The 14051-nt window shown below is 42.8% G+C and overlaps 1 protein-coding gene across 3 annotated transcripts in view; it reads left to right on the top strand.

The window, feature by feature from the left end:
* Positions 1 to 14051, top strand: part of CUNH16orf78 (chromosome unknown C16orf78 homolog) — a 131513-nt gene that overhangs the window by 67896 nt on the left and 49566 nt on the right. For all 3 annotated transcript variants that reach the window (XM_025852441.2, XM_073884384.1, XM_073884385.1), the window contains one exon: positions 9444 to 9625. The gene's annotated coding sequence lies outside the window, so the exon portion shown is untranslated. The remainder of the gene's footprint in view (positions 1 to 9443; positions 9626 to 14051) is intronic.

Raw genomic sequence — 14051 nt, 5'->3', positions numbered from 1 at the left:
AGTTGACCATAGAGTTGAGGGTCCATTTCTGGGCTCTCGATTCTGTTCCATTGATCTATGTGTCTGTTTTTGTGCCAGTACCATACTGTCTTGATGATGACAGCTTTGTAATAGAGCTGGAAGTCCGGAGTTGTGATGCCGCCAGCTTTGCTTTTCTTTTTCAAGATTCCTCTGGCTATTCGGGGTCTCTTCTGGTTCCATACAAATTTTAGGATTATTTGTTCCATTTCTTTGAAAAAAGTGGATGGTATTTTGATGGGGATTGCATTGAATGTGTAGATTGCTCTAGGTAGCATTGACATCTTCACAATGTTGGTTCTCCCAATCCATGAGCATGGAACATTTTTCCATTTCTTTGTGTCTTCTTCAATTTCTTTCCTGAGTATTTTATAGTTTTCTGAGTACAGATCCTTTGCCTCTTTGGTTAAATTTATTCCTAGGTATCTTATGGTTTTGGGTGCAGTTGTAACTGGGATCGACTCCTTGATTTGTCTCTCTTCTGTCTTGTTGTTTGTGTATAGGAATGCCACTGATTTCTGTGCATTGATTTTATAGCCTGCTCCTTGACTGAATTCCTGTATGAGTTCTAGCAGTTTTGGGGTGGAGTCTTTTGGGTTTTCCACATACAGTATCATATCATCTGCAAACAGTGAGAGTTTGACTTCCTCCTTGCCGATTTGGATGCCTTTGATTTCTTTTTGGTGTCTGATTGCTGTGGCTAGGACTTCTAATACTATGTTGAATAGCAGTGGTGAGAGTGGACATCCCTGCCGCGTTCCTGACCTTAGGGGAAAAGCTCTCAGCCTTTCCCCATTGAGAATGATAATCGCTGTAGGTTTTTCACAGATGGCTTTTATGATATTGAGGTATGTACCCTCTATCCCTATACTCTGAAGAGTTTTGATCAAGAAAGGATGCTGTACTTTGTCAAATGCTTTTTCTGCATCTGTTGAGAGGATCATATGATTCTTGTTCTTTCTTTTGTTAATGTATTGTATCACGTTGATTGATTTGCGGATGTTGAACCAACCTTGCAGCCCAGGGATAAATCCCACTTGGTCGTGGTGAATAATCCTTTTAATGGACTGTTGGATCCTATTGGCTAGTATTTTGGTGAGAATTTTTGCATCCATGTTCATCAAGGATATTGGTCTGTAATTTTCCTTTTTGATGGGGTCTTTGTCTGGTTTTGGGATCAAGGTAATGCTGGCCTCATAAAATGAGTTTGGAAGTTTCCCTTCCATTTCTATTTTTTGGAACAGTTTCAGGAGAATAGGTATTAATTCTTCTTGAAATGTCTGATAGAATTCCCCTGGGAAGCCATCTGGCCCTGGGCTTTTGTTTGTTGGGAGATTTTTGATGACTGCTTCAATTTCCTTAGTGGTTATAGGTCTGTTCAGGTTTTCTATTTCTTCCTGGTGCAGTTTTGGTAGTTGATACATCTCTAGGAATGCACCCATTTCTTCCAGGTTATCTAATTTGCTGGCATAGAGTTGCTCATAATATGTTCTTATAATTGTTTGTATTTCTTTGGTGTTGGTTGTGATCTCTCCTCTTTCATTCATGATTTTGTTGATTTGGGTCATTTCTCTTTTCTTTTTGATCAGTCTGGCCAGGGATTTATCAATCTTGTTAATTCTTTCAAAGAACCAGCTCCTAGTTTCGTTGATCTGTTCTACTGTTCTTTTGGTTTCTAGTTCATTGATTTCTGCTCTGATCTTTATGATTTCTCCTCTCCTCCTGGGTTTAGGCTTTATTTGCTGTTCTTTCTCCAGCTCCTTTAGGTGTAGGGTTAGGTTGTATATTTGAGACCTTTCTTGTTTCTTGAGAAAGGCTTGTATTGCTATATACTTTCCTCTCAGGACTGCCTTTGCTGTATCCCAAAGATTTTGGACAGTTGTGTTTTCATTTTCATTGGTTTCCATGAAATTTTTTAATTCTTCTTTAATTTCCTGGTTGACCCATTCATTCTTTAGTAGGATGCTCTTTAGCCTCCATGTATTTGAGTTCTTTCCGACTTTCCTCTTGTGATTGAGTTCTAGTTTCAAAGCATTGTGGTCTGAAAGTATGCAGGGAATGATCCCCAACTTTTGGTACCGGTTGAGACCTGATTTGTGACCTAGGATGTGATCAATTCTGGAGAATGTTCCATGGGCACTAGAGAGAATGTGTATTCCGTTGCTTTGGGATGGAATGTTCTGAATATGTCTGTGAAGTCCATTTGGTCCAGTGTGTCATTTAAAGTCTTTATTTCCTTGTTGATCTTTTGCTTAGATGATCTGTCCATTTCAGTCAGGGGGGTGTTAAAGTCCCCCACTCTTATTGTATTGTTGTCAATGTGTTTCTTTGCTTTTGTTATTAATTGCCTTATATAATTGGCTGCTCCCATGTTCGGGGCATAGATATTTACAATTGTTAGATCTTCTTGTTGGATAGACCCTTTAAGTAGGATATAGTGTCCTTCCTCATCTCTTATTACAGTCTTTGTTTTAAAATCTAGTTTGTCTGATATAAGGATTGCCACCCCAGCTTTCTTTTGGTGTCCATTAGCATGGTAAATGGTTTTCCACCCCCTCACTTTCAATCTGGGGGTGTCTTTGGGTCTAAAATGAGTCTCTTGCAGACAGCATATGGATGGGTCTTGTTTTTTAATCCAATCTGATAGCCTGTGTCTTTTGATTGGGGCATTGAGCCCATTTACATTCAGGGTAACTATTGAAAGGTATGAATTTAGTGCCATTGTATTGCCTGTAAGGTGACTGTGACTGTATGTTGTCTGTGTTCCTTTCTGATCTTTGCTGCTTTTAGGCTCTCTCTTTGCTTAGAGGACCCCTTTCGATATTTCTTGGAGGGCTGGTTTCATGTTTGCAAATTCCTTTAGTTTTTGTTTGTCCTGGAAGCTTTTTATCTCTCCTTCTATTTTCAATGACAGCCTAGCTGGATATAGTATTCTTGGCTGCATATTTTTCTCGTTTAGTGCACAAGATATCTTGCCGGTCCTTTCTGGCCTGCCAGGTCTCTGTGGATAGGTCTGTTGCCAATCTAATATTTTTACCATTGTAGGTTACATATCTCTTCTCCCGAGCTGCTTTCAGGATTTTCTCTTTGTCTCTGAGACTCATAAGTTTTACTATTAGATGTCGGGGTGTTGACCTATTTTTATTGATTTTGAGAGGGGTTCTCTGTGCCTCCTGGATTTTGATGCCTGTTTCCTTCCTCACATTAGGGAAGTTCTCTGCTATTATTTGCTCCAATATACCTTCTGCCCCTCTCTCTCTTTCTTCTTCTTCTGGGATCCCAATTATTCTAATGTTGTTTCATCTTATCGAATCACTTATCTCTCGAATTCTGCCCTCGTGATCCTATAGTTGTTTATCTCTCTTTTTCTCAGCCTCTTTAGTTTCCATCATTTGGTCTTCTATATCGCTGATTCTCTCTTCTGCCTCATTTATCCTAGCAGTTAGTGCCCCCATTTTTGATTGCACCTCATCAATAGCCTTTTTGATTTCGACTTGGTTAGATTTTAGTTCTTTTATTTCTCCAGAAAGGGTTTCTCTAATAACTTCCACGCTTTTTTCAAGCCCAGCTAGTATCTTTAAAGTCATGATTCTGAACTCTAGGTCCGACATCGTACTAATGTCCGTATTGAGTAGGTCCCTGGCTGAGGGTACTACCTCTTGTTCTTTTTGCTGAGGTGATTTTTTTCGTCTTGTCATTTTGTCCAGAGGAGAATAGATGAATGAGAGATACACCATTAGTTTTTGATGTAGTGTTCCGTGATTCATTGTTTGTGCATAACACCCAGTGCTCCACGCAGAACGTTCCCTCTTTAATACCCATCGCCAGGATAACCCTTCCTCCCACCCCCTCCCCTCTAGAACCCTCAGTTTGTTTTTCAGAGTCCATCATCTCTAATGGTTTGTCTCCCCCTCCGATTTCCTCCCCTTCATTTCTCCCTTCCTGCTAACTTCTTCTTCTTTTTTTTTAAACATATAATGTATTATTTTTTTCAGAGGTACAGGTCTGTGATTCAACAGTCTTACACAATTCACAGTGCTCACCATAGCACATCTCCCCCCAATGTCTATCACCCAGCCATCCCATCCCTCCCACCCCCCATCACTCCAGCACCCCTCAGTTTGTTTCCTGAGATTAAGAATTCCTCATATCAGTGAGGTCATAGGATACATGTCTTTCTCTGATTGACTTATTTCGCTCAGCATAATACCCTCCAGTTCCATCCACGTCATTGCAAATGGCAAGATCTCATTCCTTTTGATGGCTGCATAATGTTCCATTGTGTATATATACCACATCTTCTTCATCCATTCATCTGTCAATGGACATCTTGGCTCTTTCCATTGTTTGGCTATTGTGGACATTGCTGCTATAAACATCGGGGTGCACATACCCCTTCGGATCCCTACATTTGTATCTTTGGGGTTAATTCCCAGTAGTGCAATTGCTGGGTCATATGGTATCTCTATTTTCAACTTTTTGAGGAACCTCCATACTGTTTTCCAGAGTGGGCCTGACACTTCTGAAGCTGCTGGTATAACTGAACAAGAACATGTGGAAAGAACAAGTCAAGGCAGAATGATGAACTTTTTTAATGTTTTTGTTTAAAATTACTCTCTTGTATATTTGTATGGAGACACACACACACAGACACACACACACACACCCCACACCCACATGCACCTGCATACGTGAACTATTCCCTGGGTGGACTTTTACCATTTTATCCAATCAAACACGGGTAGTTCCTACTGTGATCCTTCTCTAGACGAATTCTCCAAATATTTGGAGAAATAAGAGGGTATCTTTTATGTGTGTGTAGTAGTCGATTTTGCTGGCTCTTAAAACATTATCTTTTATAAATCCCTGAGTGTTAGAAGTGAGAAAACAATCTTTCTTTTGAATTTATCAAATAGCATTTATGTGCATACATGCTTATGCCATCTATACACTTACCCTGTAATTGAAACACTGTGGAAAAGCAAACCGTAAGCTTTTAACATTGTCAGGCATGAGCTTCTCTTTCTCATCTTCTCCTAAATTGACTTTTAGAAGAACAAGAGGCCTCTCTGACTCCGTGTTTATAAGTCTTAACTGGGGAAAAAAATGTCAATGCCTTTTTAGACTCAGAATCACATGATAGTAAATGTGAATCTAAGCAATGGCTCAAGTGCTTTCTAAGCAATGGTTCCATCAATAATCACACACATCCTTCTTTTATTTAGTAAATGCCAATAAAAGCTAAAAAGAAAGCAGTGCTATTTGCATGTTTCATACTCTTACTCAATATGGAGTCTAGTGGGGTTGAATAGTCTCATCTGGGAGCCAAGAGAGGCAAACAAAACTGATTTCCTGAATCCCCTAGTGAGTGTCCACAGATCTAGGGGATAGGTGTTTTAGGGTGTGAGATAAAACTGGAAAGGTTTTGCTAGTACAGTGACCTGGGCATGCTGGTGGAGAAACCAAATGCTGCTCTTGGGAAGTTTAAGTCTCTCTCCTCCTTGAATAGGCTCTTAATACCCATCACCAGGCTGGGTTCTAGGATGGTCCTCATGTGAGGGTATTGTACTTACCATGGAGTTAAATGTCAAATCATCATATCCTTAGGATGTAAGCAATTAGAACAAGATTTATGTTTATAAAAACATTTGCTTATCAAAGTAAGTAATCGGTACATGGAAGAAAGATAATGCAGAGATGTGTGTTCTGGAGTCAGACAACCTAGTTTCAAGTCCCAGCTCCACTTACTGAGTGACCTCAGGCTAGTCACTTAAACTCTCTGGGCCTGATTCTTTCTGTATAAAATGGGGGAAATTATAGCTAATCATACATTTGTAATGAGTGTTAAATGAGTTAATACATGTAAAACAATTCACAAATAAGCACTAAATAAATGCTAATTATTATTATTTTATTAATATGTATGAAGAAAGGATTTTCACAACTATGATGTCAAAAGAAGTGGAGTTGTTGAGGCACTCTTTGACTTTAAAGGATAAATTCCAGTATGAAATGAGGCCCTGTCTGACAACCAGATCCCATATGACAGAATGGTCTGGCGTGGATATGTGTACGTCAGGCTTCAGCTGGGGAAAATGTTTAAAGGTGCCAAAAATTATTTTGTGGTTTTTTTTTCAAATTATAATAAAATAAATCCTCATTCCTGTCTAATTTGTTCTCCTTTAGCATTATCTCTTACTCTATGGTCTGTGAGTGTATCTCTCTTCTGAGTTTGGTTCTTTTTTTAGAACTGGTTGTGAATTCTTTATTCTCTCACATAGACATATGACAATGGGGGAGGAGAGATGTGTATTTCTTAAATTTCAGTAAGAAATCTGTTTTGCGATCTTTGTAGAGTGGAAAAGTCAGCAAGGAGAGTCTGTTAATTTCATTCCCCTTTCAAATCCCATTCAGCAGTGTACTTAATGCACAGTGCAGGTTAACGAGACATTTCCACCATGAGTAATGGTGAAGCCTTCGAAGTTTGGGGTGGGATGTGGATTTTGTATATAATAGAGGGAATCCTTGGGGTGACTTTTGAAGCAGTTTCTTTGGGGGCTACACTAATATTGTTGTATCTTTGTCAGACAGTCCACCCCTAGGCTACTAGAATCCATTTTGTCCTTAAGCATGGGAGGCTGAAAGTACCTGCAAAGTTAGGATCTCCTTGGGGGGATCCTTAACAAACAATTGCCAGGTATATGGGTATAAATACCCCAGCTCCCTCACACTGTGGCCGAGGGAATCCTGAGGCATGTATGTTGCACAGTTTTCCAGAGTTTCCCTCTGAGTCACCCACCGGGGTAGCTGACTTCCCTGTCTCCTTCCCTGGCCCCCCTTCCCTGGCCTCCTTCCCTGTCTCATGTCTCCCCTCACTTCCCCAGGCTCCCTGCACCACCCCAGAAACTGCTTGGCTCTCAGATCCTTGGCTCTGGGTCTAAGGCAGAAGGGCACCTGCTAAGCCTGGATTAGGTTTTGCCAAAACTTACTCTGGGCCCCGTATTGGTAGGGCACAATTAGCAGACCATTGCTTCCCCTGGGTTTGAAATTCTACCCATTCAGGGCACAGCTTATCATGGATGCAGACCTGTCAAAGTTTAGACTCTTGGGAAGTGGGCAAGGACCATAGCCACTCATTCACTTATTCAACCTTCTATCTGCAGGACAGCCAATTTGTCTTGGGGGAGGAAAATTTTAGTAGCAGCTGACTCGCTTCTAGCATCCAGCATACTGTGAATGTTGGTTTCTAAGCATGAGTGGGCCTCAGCAATTGCTCCTATCCATTTCATCCACTCTCTTTACAGACCTATCAGACAAGTGCTTTGTTGTCATTCTAGTACCAACCTAGCTAAACCAGTCACCATACCCACCATTGTGTCAAAGAAAACGCCTGCTTCCTATAAGGTTCTCTAGCTAATGGGGAAAACAGGTTGGTTCGCATGGTCTCTTACTGCAAGCCAGCTCATCCTTTGGCAATCTGAGACCAAGATTGCACATTTAGCCAGGCGGATCTCTTAAAAGCATCTCCTTTACCATATTCTCCATTTCAGTCTTATCCCTATATTCTTTCCTGTTTTGCTTTATCACCTTTGTGATGCTTTAATGCTCAGCACACCAGCTGAAGCTCTGTGAAATCTGTATCACAGTATATTAGCATTCCAAAATACATGCAATCCCTGAGTAGACAATAAATTTGATTTTGCACAAGTGGCATCCTTTATACTTTGCTCATAAGGCAATCTCTCAAGTGTATTTTTTTTTTTGAAACACAACACAAATAGTCTGGTGAAGTAAAAATGGGTTGCATGATGGGTTTTGTGCTCAGCAAAAAGAACTTGGACAAAGCGGCCATGCTGATGTTCTTATTTACAAAGGTTGCCGTCTGGGAAATTAGTGTCTGCTGCTGCTCAGTAATTAGGAAAATTTAGGACCCCTAGCGCTCCAACATCTTGCATTAAAGGTTGTATGTCATCAGTGTTTTCATGAGAATTTGCTGGATTTCTGTCATTAATAACAGGCATAAACCCGGCAAGCAGTAGAATATGCATTACATTTAATCAATTTGCTATTTGTATTCATTATGTATGTCCTCCATTTTGAGTCATGAAAAATTGAAAGGCCATTACAAGTAGAAGGAGCATCATGGATTACAAATGATGTAACAAGAGCATAAGCGCTATTAATTGGTCAATTGTGCTTGTCAGTACATTTAAAGTGATTAAGGCAGAAAGATTAGAAGGGACATGCATGTGCTTTGGAAGGAGAAGCCCAGGAACACTGGGGTGCTCCCGAGTGCCTCGTGCCCACATAAATGCAGCAAAAGCCAATGGCATTTATTCCAACAAATTCATTCAACAGGTGTTTGTTGAGCATGTGCTGTGTGTGTGCCCGGGGTTGTGCTGAGTGTTGGAAATGCAGCAGAAAACAAAGTAAATGAAGTCTTTGACCTCAGGGGCTTACATGTGGGTGGGGAGGGAGGAATGGGAATGATACATAATGCATAGATATAGGTCTGTAACACATATATAATATCCGGTAGTGGTAAGACCCATGAAGACCACCAGAACAAGAGAAAGGCATTGAGAGCGATGGATGGTAGTGAGGGCAGTCCTCTTTGGGGAAGTGACATGTGAACAGAGGTTTAAATGAAGAGAGAAGACAAGCCCTATGGCTCTTGGGCAAGGGGAAGAATATTTCATTCATATGAGTTGGCCTAACACCTCAACTTCTATCGTAACTCTCAAGAATATAAGAATCCGGGCGCCTGGGTGGCTCAGTTGGTTAAGCGACTGCCTTCAGCTCAGGTCATGATCCTGGAGTCCCGGGATCGAGTCCCGCATCGGGCTCCCTGCTCGGCAGGGAGTCTGCTTCTCCCTCTGACCCTCTTCCCTCTCGCACTATCTCTCATTCTCTCTCTCTCAAATTAAAAAAAAAAAAAAAGAATATAAGAATCCTTGTATTCTTTCTGTTGGCTTGACCCAAAGGAACCGCTTCTCCAGAGCTAGAAAACTCTATCAATCATCTCCCTACTGCTCCCTCTAGGGTAGCAGTTCTGTTTAAGTGAAAATTAATGGCTTTAGTTACCATTTTAAGTGCATGCATCTTGAAGTCCTCATCATGGCTCACAAAGCCCTAGGTGATCAGGCTCCTGTCCCATATTGCATACCAGTCTTCTCTCCCTTGCTAAGTTCTAGCCGCTGGCCCTTCCGCTGCTCACACTGCTAGCTCCTAGCTGTCTCTCTGCCCAGTACAGGCTGCCCTCAGACTCAGACCTCTGCTGCCAGGTCACCTCCTCAAGCCCTCCCTGACTAGCAGGCCAAAGTCGTTTCTTGGTCCCTTGCTATTAGGTCCTCCTGCTTTGTTTTCATCATGGCCCTTACTGTTACCTGAACTGCATGCTCTCTGCTTGTTTATTTCTTGTGTAGCTCCCATATTTGAGTATAAGCACCATGAGATCAGACACTCGTCACCTGATTTCACTGCTGTATTCCAGTGCCTACAACAGTGCCTGGCACAAAGAAGAGGCTCAAAGGCCCAAGACGAAGGAAGGAATGAGTGAGTTAATGAGTGAGTCAATCAATCAATCAACTAACCAGCCAAAATAAAGGTAAAAACAGACGTTTGGTTTCTGCTTTTTTATTTAGGTAGCTATTTTAAAATTCTGCCTGGAATCCACGTGGAAGAAATGGGTGCATATTCTGAGCAGTGCTGTCTACAGTTTGGGGCCAATGAAAGTAATTAGGTAACATTGATAATTCTGCTATTTGGTTCATGTGTCTAGGATCTCTTGTTATACCTTTCTAAGTAACTTAATATTTATTTTCAATGTATTGAATCATTTTTATGGGCTAAATGGTATGTTACTGTCTTTGAGTATTTGCAGGTGATAGAATGGGGGCCCAGAGTGAACCATGGCAAATGGATTCTATGGCAATTCTGCTCTTTTAGAATTGATGATCTAAGACTCCTTACTTAATACATAGCACATGGAAAATACATCAGAAGAGGGTGATATTGTTGTGTGGTGGTTCCAGACCCCATGTTCATTCCAGGACATATTTCACAGAAGACTTACGAGTGTCTGTCATGTACCAGACTCTGTGGCAGGTGCTGGGGTACCAGGTGAAGGAGGCAGTGTTGCTCCCTGCCACCAGGAAGAGCTGACGGTCAACAACAGTGGTTCCAAAACCCTCACACACATTAGAATCACCTGGGGGTCCCCTGTATACACCTACATCTGGACCCCCTAACAGGCCAGTTGGTTCAAAATCTCTGGCCCAGGGGCTTACACAGTCATATTTTTTAAACCCCATGTGCTGCTCATGCACATCCAGAGTTGAGACCCACTGGTCTAGTAGAAGGGTGGACGTATGAAGAGCAAACCACAGACAATGGGACAAAAGCCATAATAACAGCAGGTGGGCGTTCACTGGAAAGTGATGATATTTCCCTTTGGTGCATAACTACAACTCAAAAAGAAATGTTTTTAGGGATCCAGAGGCCAGATGACCTGGTTACACAGCAGATAAATGTCACATGTATTTATTACCCACTCCCACCCCCAAAAAACTGATCAAAAAGTGGCAAGTACCATGCATTAAATGATTATTTTTCCTATGTGGGACCAAATGAATGATTTTGTTTTTCTATATAAGCCAGGAGTTGGATATTGTATCCTTAGGCAAATAAAGAATTTTAATTAAAATATAGTGTCTTTCCTAACTGGCAGACATGAGAGAAAGGATAATAGGAGAATCCACAGGGTAACTGTCAAAGGGAAGGAATTAACATGTCCTCTAAAATTATTTTAAAAGTTCAGAACTTCCTGAAGTGTGGTGGTGAAGGTGATCTGCAACTCTCTTCCTCAGCCTGCCTGCGCCTTTGATGGTAGGCATTGAAGTGTTTAGGCTGGAAAAAAGGCAGATCTTTCTGGGTAATTAATTGAGGTTTAGGTTATTCAGCTGAAGCTCAGGCTTTGCCTTTTCCCCCCTTGACTTGGGTGAAAAAGAACAAGAAAGTGAGAATGATTTCATAAGAGCTAACTTGTTGTTCAGAGTGGCACTTCTAAGTAAAATATTGGTAAAATATTCCTGTCTTCTGTCTAATGATAAAAGGTGAGGTTTAAAAAGCAATGTTTGCAATCTGATGGGCACTTCACGAAAGTCAGCTAGCATGTTGTAAGGGAGTCTGTGTGTTGTCCTCACGCTTTGCCTCCCTTGCTCTACCATGCTCTCCGCTCCTCGCAGGGAAGACTGAAGTTTCTGGCTACCATATAAACTCAGATCAACGCCTTTGAGGCTAGGAAGAGTGACCACCACACCTCCAGATATCTGCCCTGCCACCCCTGTCCCCTTGGATTTTACAGTTACCAACAGTGGATGATCTTGAGAAATGCTCACAATTTCAGAGAAGCCACATACTTGAATATTTAAAGAAAGTGATATTTTATAAAATAGAGGGGTGACCCAGGGAAACGGGAAGAAGGAAGCAATGAGGACCCAGCGGCCTCTCCAGAAATGAAGGTGACCAAGAAGGCCAGCCCCAGGCAGGTGGCTCCCTGAGGACACACTCCATCAGGGGGAAGCAGCAGGTCTCAATGCTGGCTGCACACTGGGGTCACCTGAGGTGTTTGAAAAATACTGAGGCCTTAGCCCCCTGCCCAGATTCCTAGGAGTCAGGGGTGCTGGGTTTAGGCATACTTTATAAAAGCTCCCAGGGGACCTGAACATGCAGCCAGAATTGGGAACCACTGATGTCATCCCAGATCAGTGACCAAAGTGGGTAACCAGGGAAGTACCATTGGTGGTACAATCCACTGAGCTCAAGGTCTTGACACACCTGGGGATCGGGAGAGGGCAAAGGCTCATCATCAAGGGAGACACTTTGGGGGGAAGAAATGATTGCATCCACGGAGGGACAATTGTCCCCTTCCTACTGTGACTTCCTGGCTGCTTCTTGCCCTGCAGAAACTGCAAAGTGCAGGACAGACATCTCTTTCAGATAAATGCCTGTCGTTTAATGATACTATGGTAAGAAAAACCACTTGCAGATGAAGTGAATACTTGAGAGAGAATCAGAAGCAGGGTGATAGTGGGCCTGGTAAGCTCTACTTTGAAGGAGAGCAGGTGGAGTCTTTTGGGAGATTTGTGCAGAGATCCAGGGCAGCCTGAGACACACAGGCCAGTGCTGGCCAGGGCTGTAGGGGGTAGAGATGCCATGTGATTTCACATGTCCTACATGCTCCCAGGACAAATCAGAGTTGGGGAAAAGATAAGGAAGGGGAGGAAGCCAAACAAGGGTGCAATGGAGGCGACATCCCAGATGCAACCTGGTCCCAAGGGGGGACCTTGGGGATTGCCCAACCTTGGGGCAGAAGAGTGTGAGGTCTGTGTACTCCCGCAAGGGGTACGCATTGGCTAAAGGCTACTTGAGGCTTGGTGGGCTTACAAAGAGGGATGTAGCTCCAAGGCCTAAGGAACATCCTGTGAAGGTCACAGGTGGAAGCTGGTAACAGTATAGCCTACAGAAGCTGGGAGATGGGTGCACAAGCTGATAAAGGGATCCAGGGGGATCTGGGCAGGATACTGATTACCTGCTGCCCCAGCCAAAGCATCACCTCCTACCTAGTTCCCTGTATTTCTATTGAGAAATCGTAGAGCATATTTCTACATTCCCCCCTCTGATTCAATAGATTTCCTCTCATTACCTTTCTCTCCCTTACTGCCCGATTCCTTGTTTTCATTGTTTTCTGTTTCTGTTGATCAGCGTGGAAAATCTAGGAAGTCTGGAGGAGGGTGCAACTAAGGGAAATGGGACAAGGAGTCCACTCTGACCTGTGTGGCAGCTAGGATGCTCTCTGCAGGAAGAGACAAGATACCTAACCAAAGGGGCCCTTGTAATGGGAGACTTTTCCTCACACAAGAAGTCAGGTACCAGGTGGTCTAGGTTTGACTCAGTTGCTCAACAATGTCAGGAGTCTTAGTAAGGGTGTGATATTGTGATTTATAGTAAAAAACGTATATTTGTTCTTTGTTCCTTACTCCTGGCACAGACCTCCTAAAACTCTTGGAACTTCCTAATTGAGGAGACTAAAGGTGATTTATGTTAATCAGGCAACTTTTGGATCCCACCTTAAGGATAGGGGCTGGTTACCCAGAGAACCAACCATGTGACCACAGGGTTGGAATTTCAGTCCCACCCCCAAGCTCTAGGTGGGGGGAAAGGGGCTGGAGGTTGAGTTCAATCACCAATGGTCAATGATTTAATCATTCGGGGAGATTCAGGGAAAGTGGAACACTCAGAGAAAGCACGCAAACTCCTCGCCCTTTCTCAGGACCTTGCCTGGTGCATCTCTCTCATCTGGCTGTTCCTGAGTTACATCTTCTTATAATAAACCAGTAAACTAATAGGCAAAATGTTCCTCTGAGTTCCGTGAGCTGCTCTAATGATTTGAACCAAAGGAAAGCATCTTTAGAACCTCCAGTCTGTAGCCGGTTAGTCAGAAGCACAAGCAATTGGCATCCAGAACAGGGGTGGGAGAGGGACAGTCTTGGGGGACTGAGCCCCTAACCTATGGGATCAGATGCTATCTCCAGGTAGACACTGTGAGAACTGAGTTGAATACTTGGAGGACACCAGCTGGTGTTGGAGGACTACCTATTGGTGTGGGAACTGCCCCCACCCCCAGACACACACATGTTGAACCTGGGTGCAGAATGATAAAGGGCTTCTCTGCCATTGTCTTGGCCTTCCGTCCATCATGGTGGCTGCATGGCTTCTAGCATCATGTCCTCACACAATAATATCCAAAATCAGGGAGGGAGGGATTGGCTTTTCCTCACACATCACTCTCCAGTCAAAAAGGAAAATATATTCCGGATCCAGGCACAGACTGAAGGGTTGGCCAGGTATCACCTTCCTATTACTCAGTTTTAAGGAAGACTGAGGAAAAGTAGTATCTGGCATTTTGGCTTCTGCCTGCCAGTCCCTGCAAAAGGAGGGGTACTGGTTATTCTCCAGTTATCCCTTTGGAT

The sequence above is a fragment of the Callorhinus ursinus genome, unplaced genomic scaffold (genome assembly GCF_003265705.2).
Source record: "Callorhinus ursinus isolate GAN/ISIS: 27379988/994484 unplaced genomic scaffold, GSC_fseal_2.0 scaffold56, whole genome shotgun sequence".
Lineage (NCBI taxonomy): Eukaryota > Metazoa > Chordata > Mammalia > Carnivora > Otariidae > Callorhinus > Callorhinus ursinus.
The sequence above is the reverse complement of the archived record's forward strand: the minus strand, read 5'-3'. Positions and strand labels throughout refer to the sequence as shown.